Source organism: Panicum virgatum, chromosome 3N (genome assembly GCF_016808335.1).
Source record: "Panicum virgatum strain AP13 chromosome 3N, P.virgatum_v5, whole genome shotgun sequence".
In the NCBI taxonomy this organism is placed as follows: Eukaryota; Viridiplantae; Streptophyta; class Magnoliopsida; order Poales; family Poaceae; genus Panicum; species Panicum virgatum.
In genome coordinates, this window is record NC_053147.1 from 52194940 (window position 1) to 52207890 (window position 12951).

General features: G+C 47.9%; 1 pseudogene; it reads left to right on the forward strand.

Annotated features, from left to right (window-relative positions):
• The first annotated feature begins 822 nt into the window (after nucleotides 1–822).
• On the forward strand, nucleotides 823–10212 carry LOC120666147 (annotated as a pseudogene).
• Nucleotides 10213–12951: the final 2739 nt, after the last annotated feature.

Below are 12951 nucleotides of genomic sequence, written 5' to 3' on the forward strand. Positions count from 1 at the left end.
TATTCGTCAAAAAATTATAGAGGAGATTTAGAACAGGCTCCATGGATCCAGCGGCAGTAGGAGGGTCTGGAGCCCCTCCAGACCTTGTCTATATGGACCATAACACAACATTTATCTCTTTTTAAAACCAAATAAAGAACATGTGATTAAATTTATTACTTTGACTGTATGGGCATTTCATCCGTTGCAATTCCAGAAACACATGATGCTGCATCTTTTCCCTGTTTGTAAAATATTAAACCATTAACATTTGTGTTAATTGTATTTTGATCTGGATTGTGTTAATTATTTCTTAAGTTGTCTCATTCCATTATAACAGATAATACTCCTTTGTGGCCTACCACATTTTTCCTTGTACCGGAATTAAGTATCTACCTACCATGCATCTTTAACAGACAAAACATATCCTGAAACTAATAAATAGCCGATAAGATAATTCCATTTAAATCGTTATACCTTAAATAATTCCCTTAATTATATGTACTCACTTTCCTACATCGTATTCCAAACAATCTAATTTTCTTATGGCGGACTTCCTTTTCACTGTCTATATATATAGACCGAGATCAGCAGACACTGCTAAAGTCAAATTCAGGTCAATTTCATATTGTCACAAGGAACAATGGCCTTTCTCATCTTCTTATGTTTTTCATCTTTTCTTCCCCTTTTCATTTCCATGTCTTCTGCATTGCCATTGCCAATCATCTCCTCATCCGCAGCTCGGCAGGAAATCGTGCAAGATGCAGTCAGGTAGCTAAACGTTATTAATTTCAGAGAAATATGAGTATGCATCTCTTTGAGGTTTAATCTTCATTGTCCCTGATGAACAGAAGCATGAACATGTCACTGAACCGACGAATGCTTGCCGACGACGACTGCGGCACCGGCAACCCGGTCGACGACTGCTGGCGCTGCGACCCCAGCTGGGCGGACAACCGGCAGCGCCTCGCCGACTGCGCCATCGGGTTCGGCCGTGACGCCGGCGGCGGCAAGAACGGCAAGACGTACGTGGTGACGGACCCGAGCGACGAAGACCCGGCGGCCCCGGCGCCGGGCACCCTCCGCTACGGCCTCGTCCAGGAGGAGCCCCTGTGGATCACGTTCGCGCGTGACATGACCATCAGGCCCAAGGAGGAGCTGGTCGTGTCCTCGCACAAGACCGTGGACGGGCGCGGCGCCGCCGTGGTCGTCGGGGACGGCGGCGCCGCCGTGGTCGTCGGGGACGGCGGCGCCTGCTTCGTGCTGCACAACATGAGCCACGTCATCATCCACGGGCTCGCCGTGCGCGACTGCAAGCCTGCGCGGACGCCTCTGGCGTCGTCGTCGTTGCCTGCCGGTGGTGGCTTGTCGGACGGCGACGGCATCACCGTCTTCCGTTCCACCGACGTGTGGGTCGACCACTGCACCCTTGAGGCCTGCACGGACGGCCTCATCGATGTCACGGACGCCTCCACACGCGTGACCCTGTCCAACAACCTCCTGAGGAACCATGACAAGGCAATGCTTCTCGGGCACAGTGACAATTTCCCTGATGACAAGGACATGAAGGTCACCGTTCCATTCAACCGTTTCGGGCCAGGTCTTGTCCAAAGAATGCCAAGGTAATTAAAAAGGCCTCTTTGATTCACTATATGTTTTTGAATATTTTTTTGGGTATTCCAAGCATTTGGCTGTTGATGTGATGGTATTCCAAGCATGTGTCGGTTCGGGCTGTTTCATTGAGGTACCAGCGACAAGAGGGGTTAATGGAAGCCGATCAAAATTTCTCTCGAAATTGATCCGTCGGCCTATATCCCGAAAATCACCACAAGCCCTCGAACCTAGGGTGAGAGAGTAGCTAAGGACTAGCTATCTCAAATCAAAAAGCCCTAGGGAAAGAAATGGAAGCAGTACGAGAAAACTCCCCAAACGACAGCTCTGCTGAGTCAGACTGGTCTGACCGCTAGCTCAGACCGATCAGACCGGTTGGGCTGGAAATTGAAATTCCAGACCGGTCAGACTGGTTACCCATACCGGTTAGACCGGTCGCTCCCAGACAGCCCGCAACCAAAGCTCCAAACGGCAAATCTCGAGCAAACGAAGTCCAAATCCAACGAAACTTGGGGGATACCTTCATACCTGTTCCGTGAACATATCCCCAAGAGATCTCTCCCAAAAAATTAAAGGATCTTGAGAATTCGGGGGAAGATCAAAGTGGATTGGGGTTTTCTCAAGAACACAAAAACTCCAATTCGTTAGAACTCGCAATTCCAGGGGGTTTGGCACTAGGCTAGATGCATCGGAATCGTCACAAAGAGTTCAACAAAGCACGAGTCCAAAAGGTTGTCTCCTCCAAACACAAATCACACCAAAAGAGGAGAATTCAAACCCAAAACGCAAGAGAGGAGGGAGAGGACGAGAACTCAGCACACAAAGGTGAATCTCAAACGAATTTCATTCATTAATCTCAGAGGAATTCACCTATACAAAGGATAGACCCTACCACACCATCATCCACCCTCTAGATTGGAGAGATTAGCTATTATCTAACCTTCCTTTGCGTTGGAGATCTTGGCCCTAACCTGGAGCAGGGGCAGGGAAAAGGAAAAACGAAAAGGATACAAAAAGACTCAAGAGACTCAATCAGCCACGGGCTAGTGGGGGTATTTATACCCGCCGAGACCGGTCAGACCGGTTCCATGGACCGGTCAGACCGGTGCCAAGGACCGGTCAGACCGGTTGGTCTGCAGCATCCCCCTGTACACGATCCCATCTGACGGCTGAGTTTCTTTCTTCGGAACGAAGTCTTCTCCACGATGCCGCCATCTTGATGAAGATCTGGTCCACGGTTTTGGAAGGTCCGTGAAACCCGGGTAGATGGCCGATTTTGGGAAAACCGCAAAAACTCCTCGCGCTGGAAGATTCCCGCCTCCATGCCGTGGCCCTAGACGTTTCTCCCCCTTGATGAGTGACTTGACACGAATCAAGCACAAAGAAATGGTTTGAAGTGCAAAAACCCGAAAATCTCAACCAAATGATCAAAAGCCAAAGAAAAGTCAAGAAGGATCACTCGGAATGAGACAAACCAAAGCCAAAAATCGGTCCCCAAAGACATGGGCAACGGCTCTACGCAACCTATCAACAAAGCATGACCCCTCAAGAAAGAGGCAGGGCTCAACACAGTCATGCAATGGCAAAGCACCGGTTCCTCCAGAAAGAGGCAAAGGCTCAACACAACCGATGCGAGAGCATGCAAAAGCTCAAACTCCCCCAAAATGCTTAACCTCTCACAATATGCACATCTCCCCATGAGTGCAGTACTCAATCTGTCAACTCCCCCTGGATAAATGCTCAACCTGAATGCCTACATCCCCTCAAAGCATGCTATGCAATGAATGTTGTGCAGAGGGTGTACGTGAAACATTTAGGCATACAAAGATATGATCATCGAGTGACATGCATGTGTGCTTCATAAACAGGAACTGAATCTAGCTCAATAGAATATATCAATCAAGTCTAGAGCTAGCAAGTCCAGTTCAGCAAAATATAAAAGCATCACCCATGATCTAGCAACAGCAAGTAGGAGAAAGAAAGCAGTGCTAGTCAAACTCATACAAGGTGATCCAAAGCAACCAATATATTTTATCATGATTCAATTCTGCATTTCAAACTTATCAAACAAGTGATTTTGCCAGGAGTTGAAAGCTTGTCATGTTTTACTTAGCAACGAGGCCAAGCCTATGCCAAAGGCAGTCAGAAGCTTAAGGCACTCGCTTTAGTCATGTACAACCTTGCCCGGGTTCTCACTAGTGCTATGTGAGCCGTCCCGAAAGCTCGATCAGTGCGACAAGTAATCCCACCTGGATCTTTTCATTTCATTTCAGACATATTTTGAACAAATTTAACAATTTTAGCTCATGTCAAAGAATACAAGCCACACTAGCATGAATGAGATAGCAAAGCACATCAATACATCCTATCATGCTAGTAGCCAAGACAGGGTGACCATGTTTTCAGATTTTCAAATAAAAAAAGCTTAACTCAGATAATATGACATATACTGTGGAGCAAGCTATACATGATCAAGTCTAAGAAACTACACTAGCAAGCACTAGAAGATCATAACAGTGTATACAAGAATGCCAGTGCAGTGAAGCAATGCAAAATGCAAACATGTACAATGCAACTAACCAAGCTAAAACTAAGAGAAAGACAAAGACAAGCCAAAAGCTAAGCAAATGAAGCACTCAGCAAATACATAGGCTCAAAGACACACAGGACTAGACTAAAATGGATCCAACTGAGTACCATGAAAAGGTAACAATCAAAAAACCACAAGTCTATCCTAGGAAGAAATCGTACAAGTCAAACACTTACATACCTCGATGAAGATCTCGCTGGACCTAGAGCATAGCAAGCTCGAGGTCACCTCCCCTGCGTCCTCAGCGGGTCCACCTATTGTTCGACCAAATCCATGTAGTCGAAGTAGGAAGGGGATGGAGCTTGCAGCCTGTGCAGTAACTCCTGACCATCATCAGCACCTGAGGTAGAGCTCCCCCTCAACAAGTGATACCTAGCATAAGAGAAGCTAGGACACAAGGAAATAGCAAACACCAAAGATCCAGAGCAAAAACTCAAGCATATCGTTAGGTGTTAGTCAAGCTACATGCAAGGGTATACCAAAAGACACTCTAGAACATATCAAGACAAAAGATATCCCTAGGATAATCTAAAGGCACTCAATAGTATGAACCACTGTAGCAAGACGATATGAAGGAGATACTTGAGCTAGCCACCAGAACTAAGGAGCAAAAGCTACACAAACAGAGAATGTACAAAGAACTCAAAGGACAAACTCAAATATACATAGGATACAAAAGCCACCATGGGCTATCCATCAGCCTTGGAGAACCATCAAGTCTTGATCAAACCTGCATAAGAACAAGATCCATGGAGCACTTGTTCTCCAAGCCACCAACCTGCATCACCAACGAGACATAGGGGGAGCAAACGTCTCGACACTGGGGTTAGCAAAGTGAGAAACAAACCAGTGACGAGCGTATTTCCCATCCCGTCTACCGCGTGACTGGAGAACACCACCGCGAGGAAAGCGTGGTGCCTCGAAACCTCCTCCAAAGCCTCGGTCCCGTGGTCCATAGCCGTACTGAAAACGACCAGGAGCACGACCGGCAAAGCGACCACCCATTGGAGCACGGTAAGCACCACCGTCTCCCTGACCTCCACCTACACGGCGCGCCCTAGCATCTTGCCTATCACCACGCCGAGGAGGACCATGCACCCGAGCAGAGTACATGTCCGAGTTGCGTCTCTCCTGCTCACGCCTCACAGTCCGCTTCCTCCTGAAGCAAAACTCCTCCAGGTGACCCTCTCTGTCACAGTACTCGCAGTGGTACCTCACCTCTCTCTTGGGAGGTAAAGGAATAGCCTGCGGACGGGGAGGAGCAGCCCTCTTCTTCTGGGCAACCTGAGCTGTGACAGCAGGGAACGTGCCGAGGGGATTCCTCAGCTCATTGGGCTTTGGAACCCAAACCTGCTTCTGTGGAGGTGCTTTTGGTGATTCTCTCAGCACACCATCCACGGGGTCAACAAGCAAAGGCTGCGTACTTGTACTGGCAGTGTTTAGAGCACTAGAAGCTCCAGCAGCCTTGCCGATCTTACCATACAACCTGTCAAAGTCTGACTTCGTGTAGGTGTAACCGACTCCAAAACCATCACCACGCTTGAACTGCTTAATTATCATGCCCAATTGCGGCTCACTAGCAGAAACCCAAGTAAGAATCGCCCTAAGATAGGTATTCTCATTCTCCAAGTTGGCTTTCTCTACCGCAAGATTATCTAAATCAGAGATCAAACCAGGGCAAACAGAGCAGTCAATAGGTGGGCTAGACTCCACGACCTTAGTCTTCCCTAAAGACTTAACCAAGGCGTTCTTCTCATCTAGCTCCGACCTTAGCGTGGGACAAAACTTACAAGCACCAAGCAGAACAGGCCTAGACCTAAGCTCCTCTAGTTCACACACAACAGCAGCAAACTTTGACTGTAAAGAAGCTAGATCAGCCTTAAAGATAGGACACTCATCACATTCAAGCACATCACTAACAATGGGAGCGTCCTTAACCAGTTCAAGTTTATGTTTGGCCTTAGTGAGCTCATGAGACACGTCAGCAAGCGAAGTCTTAGCAACATCTAAGTTCGCAACATTCTCATCATGCTTGGCACGGAGAGCAACAAGATCATTCATGTGAGATATGCAGCCAGCGCACTCATCCTCACCAGATTTCTTCCTAGCACAAGCCAGCTCAGCCCTAAGCTTTCTACGCTCTCTAACTGCTTCCTTAAGCAGCCTCTTCTGGTTGTCGAGAGCGGCGTACAACTCCCTATCCTCTGTATCAAGCAGGTCGATTGTGGAGTTTACCTCTGAATCGCTTTCGGATCCAGGAGAAGAGTCGACCTGCGTCGGTGTAGCATGTCCACCCGAAGATGCACGAGCACCATCGGCTTCGCCCGCCATGGTGCAGAAACCCTTGCGCCGACCGGCCACCAAGCACAGGCCGATGAAGCCGGTGGCTTCCTTGTCCCGCTTCTTCTTCTTCTTATCGTTGTCATCGGAGGTCGGTGAAGAAGAGCGATCGGTGTCGGAGCTCTTGTCGAGGTCGCTGAGCTGCTCCAGAAAGGCCTTCTCCTGCTTCTTGGCCTTGTACTGGAAGCGCTTCTTGAGCGACTCCTTGTCGAAGCGTCCCCCCGGTCTCGATTGCGGTGCTTGTGGCGCCGACGCTCCTTGTTGGAGCCTTCCTCGTCGTGGTCGCGGTGGCGGTAGTAGTCGAAGTGGTTGTTCTGGCCACCACCGGACTTCTTGGGGCAATCGGCGATGAAGTGGTTCAAATCGCCGCAGTTGTCGCCCAGTGTCTCCAGCTGCTCATCTGTAACAGAAGGCAAAGAGGCAAGAGAAAAACCAAGAGCAGAGTTAGCGTTAGAGCTCGATCCACCTGGGCCAGTCACAAGAGCGATGCTCTTGGAAGGAGGGGCACCATTGAGCTTGGCTCATGTCTGGTTATCCACCTCCGTGGCCTTGAGCTTGCTGAAAAGCTTGTTCACGGTCAGAGTCTCATAGCCAGCAGACTCAATGATTGTGTTCACCTTGAGATCCCACACAGAGCGGTCAAGTGCGTAGCGCAGCTTGAGGGCCTTCTCATGCTCTATGTACTCAAGGGCATCAGCAGATCTGTTCGCATTGTCTTTATTCACAATCGATTGAAACCGACTGAACATATCGCCAATGCTCTTACCCGGCCCTTGTGTGAAGTTCTCATATTCACGCCGGTGAGTCTCGAACAGTCTGGCCTTGACCTGAGGTGTGCCCTCGTGGTAGTTCTCAAGGCACGTCCAAACCTTGTGGGCTTCCTGAAAACCCTGGATGCGTGAGAACTCCACACGAGAAACGCCAGTGAACAAGACATTGACAGCCTTGGCGTTAGCCTCGTGCTCGGACACCTGAAGAGGTGTGGTCCGAACGGCAAGCACCTTGTAAGCCTGGTTCTTCGTGATCTCCCAAACCTCGGCTCCCATGCTTTGCAAGAAGGCTCGCATACGCACCTTCCAATAAGCATAGTCCTCGCCGGCAAACACAGGGATCTTACCAAGACTCGTCATGGTCGCCAAGTGGTTTTCGAACCGGTTAAGGTACTGAAAACCTCAACCAAGCTCTGATACCAATTGAGGGACCGAAACTGGCGACTAGAGGGGGGGGGGGTGAATGGGAGCCGATCAAAATTTCTCTCGAAATTGATCCGTCGGCCTATATCCCGAAAATCACCACAAGCCCTCGAACCTAGGGTGAGAGAGTAGCTAAGGACTAGCTATCTCAAAGCAAAAAGGCGTAGGGAGAGAAACGGAAGCAGTACGAGAAAACTCCCCAAACGGCAGCTCTACTGAGTCAGACCGGTCTGACCGCTAGCTCAAACCGGTCAGACCGGTTGGGCTGGAAATTGAAATTCCAGACCGGTCAGACCGGTTACCCAGACCGGTTAGACCGGTCGCTCCCAGATGGCCCGCAACCAAAGCTCCAAATGGCAAATCTCGAGCAAACGAAGTCCAAATCCAACGAAACTTGGGGGATACCTTCACACCTGTCCCGTGAACATATCCCCAAGAGATCTCTCCCAAAAGATTAAAGGATCTTGAGAATTCGGGGGAAGATCAAAGTGGATTGGGGTTTTCTCAAGAACACAAAAACTCCAATTTCGTTAGAACTCGCGATTCCAGGGGGTTTGGCACTAGGCTAGATGCATCGGAATCGTCACAAAGAGTTCAACAAAGCACGAGTTCAAAAGGTTGTCTCCTCCAAACACAAATCACACCAAAAGAGGAGAATTCAAACCCAAAACGCAAGAGAGGAGGGAGAGGACGAGAACTCAGCACACAAAGGTGAATCTCAAACGAATTTCATTCATTAATCTCAGAGGAATTCACCTATACAAAGGCTAGAGCCTACCACACCATCATCCACCCTCTAGATTGGAGAGATTACTATAATCTAACCTTCCTTTGCGTTGGAGATCTTGGCCCTAACCTGGAGCAGGGGCAGGGAAAAGGAAAAACGAAAAGGATACAAAAAGACTCAAGAGATTCAACCAGCCACGGGCTGGTGGGGGTTTTTATACCCGCTGAGACCGGTCAGACCGGTTCCATGGACCGGTCAGACCGGTTGGTTAGACCTGTTAGACCGATGCCAGGGACCGGTCAGACAGATTGGTCTGTAGCATCCCAATGTACACGATCCCATCTGACGGCTGATGTTCTTTCTTCGAAACGAAGTCTTCTCCACGATGCCGCCATCTTGATGAAGATCTGGTCTACGGTTTTGGAAGGTCAGTGAAACCTGGGTAGATGGCCGGTTTTGAGAAAACCGCCAAAACTCCTCGCGCGGGAAGATTCCCGTCTCCACGATGTGGCCCTAGACGCCGTTCCCCCTCGGCCTTCTGATGGCCCTAGACGCCGCCCGACGCCCATCACCTCCTCGCCCGCAACGAGGCCCTACATGCCGTCGACGCCCGTCGCCTCCGTCAGTCCCGAGACCGACGCCCGTGCCTCCACGACTTGGCGTCTTCAACCGCCGTCCGCCTCCTTGGTTTTTTGGCGCAAACCAAGACACCCGCCTTCCGTCGCCGTTTGCATCCTCGATCCAGGAGTGGACACCACAGCTGCCGCCCGGCCTGAGCTCCAGTCCCGGCTGCCCTTCACCGCCGTCCACCGCACGGTCCATCGGCCACAGCACCTTCACGGTAGCTCTCCGTCGACACTTGACGCCCGTGTACCTGCAACCAAAGACCTAGCACACGGCACAATCTCCACAGAGTCACGACTACACCACGGTTAGTCCACTCCACGTGTTGACCACCCGTCAACACCTAACGCTCCATATGGGCACTGATGAAGGAAACACAAGAACATAAACAAAACGCACACACAGCGGTTAGCCTGACACAAACACAAGCCAAAATCAAGCTAACACGCTAAAACCTCCAAGTCATCATGACAATCACTCATCACAATATATGAGGTCAAGGTACTTGTCAACTTGACCTCTCATTCATGTCATCAACAATGACTACATAAACTGGCAGATATATGCCATTGGTGGCAGCGCTTCGCCAACAATTCTGAGCCATGACAACCGATTCCTCGCTGACAAGGACAAAGAGGTTTTTCATCATCTCTCACAGTGATTATTTTATTTATATTTGCTCGCAAAGCTGCTGTGATTTGTGAAGACCCATCCATGTCGGCCTTGCATTGCCCTATCAGTGAGTGGGTGTTTTTGTGCATTTCTGTTCACATTGCTCCCAGGCATTATTGTCTACAGACTGGCCTTTCTTATCTTTCTCTAGTACATTGATGAGCCGCTCTCTCGCGCATTTGAGAAAATTTTTAGAAAGCAAAATAGAGATGCACCTATTTTTTGGACGACCACACAAACTCTGAACTGTAAAATTTCTTCAGGTGACCAAGCGCGAGGAAGCACCAGAGAGTGAGTGGAGTACCTGGACTTGGATTTCTGAAGGTGATATGATGCTCAACGGCGTATTCTTCAGATCATCTGGCAGCCCAAGACCTGATGTCGATACCCCTAGCTTTGCCAAATCGGTCTCTTCAGTGTCGTCGATGACTGCCTCAGCAGGGGTTCTGTCATGCATGGAGGGATCTCAGTGCTGAAACGTACGCTCGGGGCGCCGTTAATTGTTCAGTCCAGGGGAATTGATCACAGATGGAATAACAGACATGCATTTGACAATTTTAGTTGTTCGGTGCAGAGCATATATAGGACATGGTACTGTGGGTGGCTTAAAGGCACATAGTATCTTTTTTAAGTTATCTGTGATAAGTTATGCAGTGCCTAGGTAAACCAGGGTACTGTCATTCTGAGATTCCAGCTATGGGTGCGGTCTCTGTATGTGTTTATTCTGAATTCTTACAGCAGTATATGTTTGCAAGGAAAACAAAGCAAAGCGACCATAATTCTACAAGAAAACAAGATGTCTTGAAACAATAATCAGAAATAACTAAATACCAAATAAATACATAATCAGTATACTGCCATCCGGCAAAACAGAGTCAGGCAAGAGTACAAGCCACATTTCCACTAATATTGCTAAGAACTAATGAAAAATCGGTTTGAACTTTGCAGCGTCTCCCATCATCTGTTTCACCTGTACTCCCCATTAACATGATCAGGAGTATTTTTCTAATATTTCAAGTTGTAAAATATCAGTGAGGATGGTGGTGATGATTCGTGATGCAGATAAATGCTCATATTATTCTGCTGACAAGGCTGACAGGATGCTCCATGGATGAACCCACCATGAGAACTGAAAGCATGAGCATGAGTTCAAAAGTAAGAAAATTCTGATCAAGGCAAGGAACAAAACGAACATGATCATTTTTGCCTAATTGGCTGCCTGGTACTAGCACAAGTAGAAGTTTAGAGTGTAAGTCATTACTCATTAGTATTCAAATATGTTTAATTGGCTACTGAATTTTCTATAGAACTTTAGTCATGAGCCACTCTTGTGCCCTGCCAGACTTTTATGGCAAGACTAAGTTGTTTGGTTGGTGACCATTGTAGCGAGTATCTTGTTTGGTGGCAAAATATGTGGTTATTACTTGGTTCTACAATTAGAGGCTCGGAAATTTTGTAACTGACTTACTCATGCCTGAGTGATAATATCATTGGAGATGTACGTATTTCAATAGTTTGCTTTACAAAGTATGAAATAATATGAAGGTCCATTATTAAGAAAATGATGGCACAAAGAGGGGTATGATAGTGATCTATGGGAAAATGGAATTGTACCTTATGCAAGCATGAATTGTTCCATGGCTGAACCACAGTGGAAAGTGAGTTTGGAATCAAGCAAATAGCCATTGGCATGACGATCAAACCTCTTAATTAGCCACCTCGTGATGGAATTATCTGCAGTCCCAAGTTTCTGGAAATTAAAAAGGCAAGGAAAAAAGTCAACAAGAGGAGATGCCACGAATAAAAAAGGTGAATAAAACTCAAGCGGACAAGGGGTGAAGCATGGACTCTACCAGGATTGCTTAATCATCATCCTCTCGATATCGTACGTTGATATTCATGGACTCACATCTCTGATGCCTTTGGATGAATTCCCTGCACAAAGACTCTAGCCTGGACCCCTCACCACGTTTTGCATATAGTGCCACGTTGACCTCTTCAAGGCTTTCAAGGTGCTCTACTCCAGCAACGGGACTGACCTCCTCATGCTCTGAACCGGGTCCACGAGAATCGTAGGATATGCGAAGCTTCTTTAGCCGTGGCATTGCTCCTGGTTCAAATGTCAGGCAGGATAACTTGTAGCTAAAATCAAATTGCTTGAGGACTTGGAACGCATTGGAGCAGATGATTATGCTTTCCTCGGGGACCGTCTTGGCTTGCAGGGAGAGGTAACCGAGGCAGGGCATATGTGCCAGAACTTGGACATCCTTGCCCAGGAGCGGCTCAACATGAAGCTTTCTTACATATGCCAACATGTTAGCTTGCGCCATCCATGTTGGAACCTGGGGGTTTTCATTTTATTGCAATAAATCCATCGCAGATGGTGCGGACATGTGAAGCAATTCTTCCAAAACTCCTCTGGGGCAGAAAAGTAAACAATTAGATTGCGGAGGTTACGGTTACCAAGCATGCGAAGGGAGGCTGCCAAGGTGTCGTACTTTAGAGTTTCGGTTTTTGAGTCTTCTTCTCCGGTACCCCTGAGGCCTCGAGGCCAAGCGCCCTTAGATTGGTCAACTCACTAAGTTCTCTAATGGCCCCGACAGAGTTCATGCTTATATCGAAGCAACACAGAGTTTGTAGGTTGCTCAGTTTGCTGACTCCATTGTGCAGCTCCAAACAAGTTGGATCACATGGGAGGGTGAGATGCCTTAGTGATGATGTAGAAGTAACATCTAGTGAGGGATTACCAGAATCTAACCAGTTCGCTAACACATCTAGGGTCATCAAATATTGAAGTTTCCCAAATTTCTTTGCCAATTTCAAGCGAAAGCCACTGACTTTCAGGTACCTCAATAGAAAAAGGTGACTTATCCTGTTGGATAAATCAAGGCACTCAGAGTCTTGCCTTCCAAAGGAATCGAGCTCCAAGTGGAGCACTCGCAAAAGTTCAAACTTGGAATGAACAGGTACACAGCTGCAGGGTAGAACATATAGGACCGAAGTTGTGATAGATTCATCCTATCCACTGCTGGGGCCATATTTCTGGTATGGAACTGATGGCTAATCCGACGAATTTGTGATGATCCTTTCATACTACCCACACAACCATTGGTACTGATAAAGTTTTCTTCAGTACACTTCAATAGAATAAGATCAAGCATTAGATCGTGAACTCGACATGACAACACCTCACCTAAAATTTCATAAGTACACTT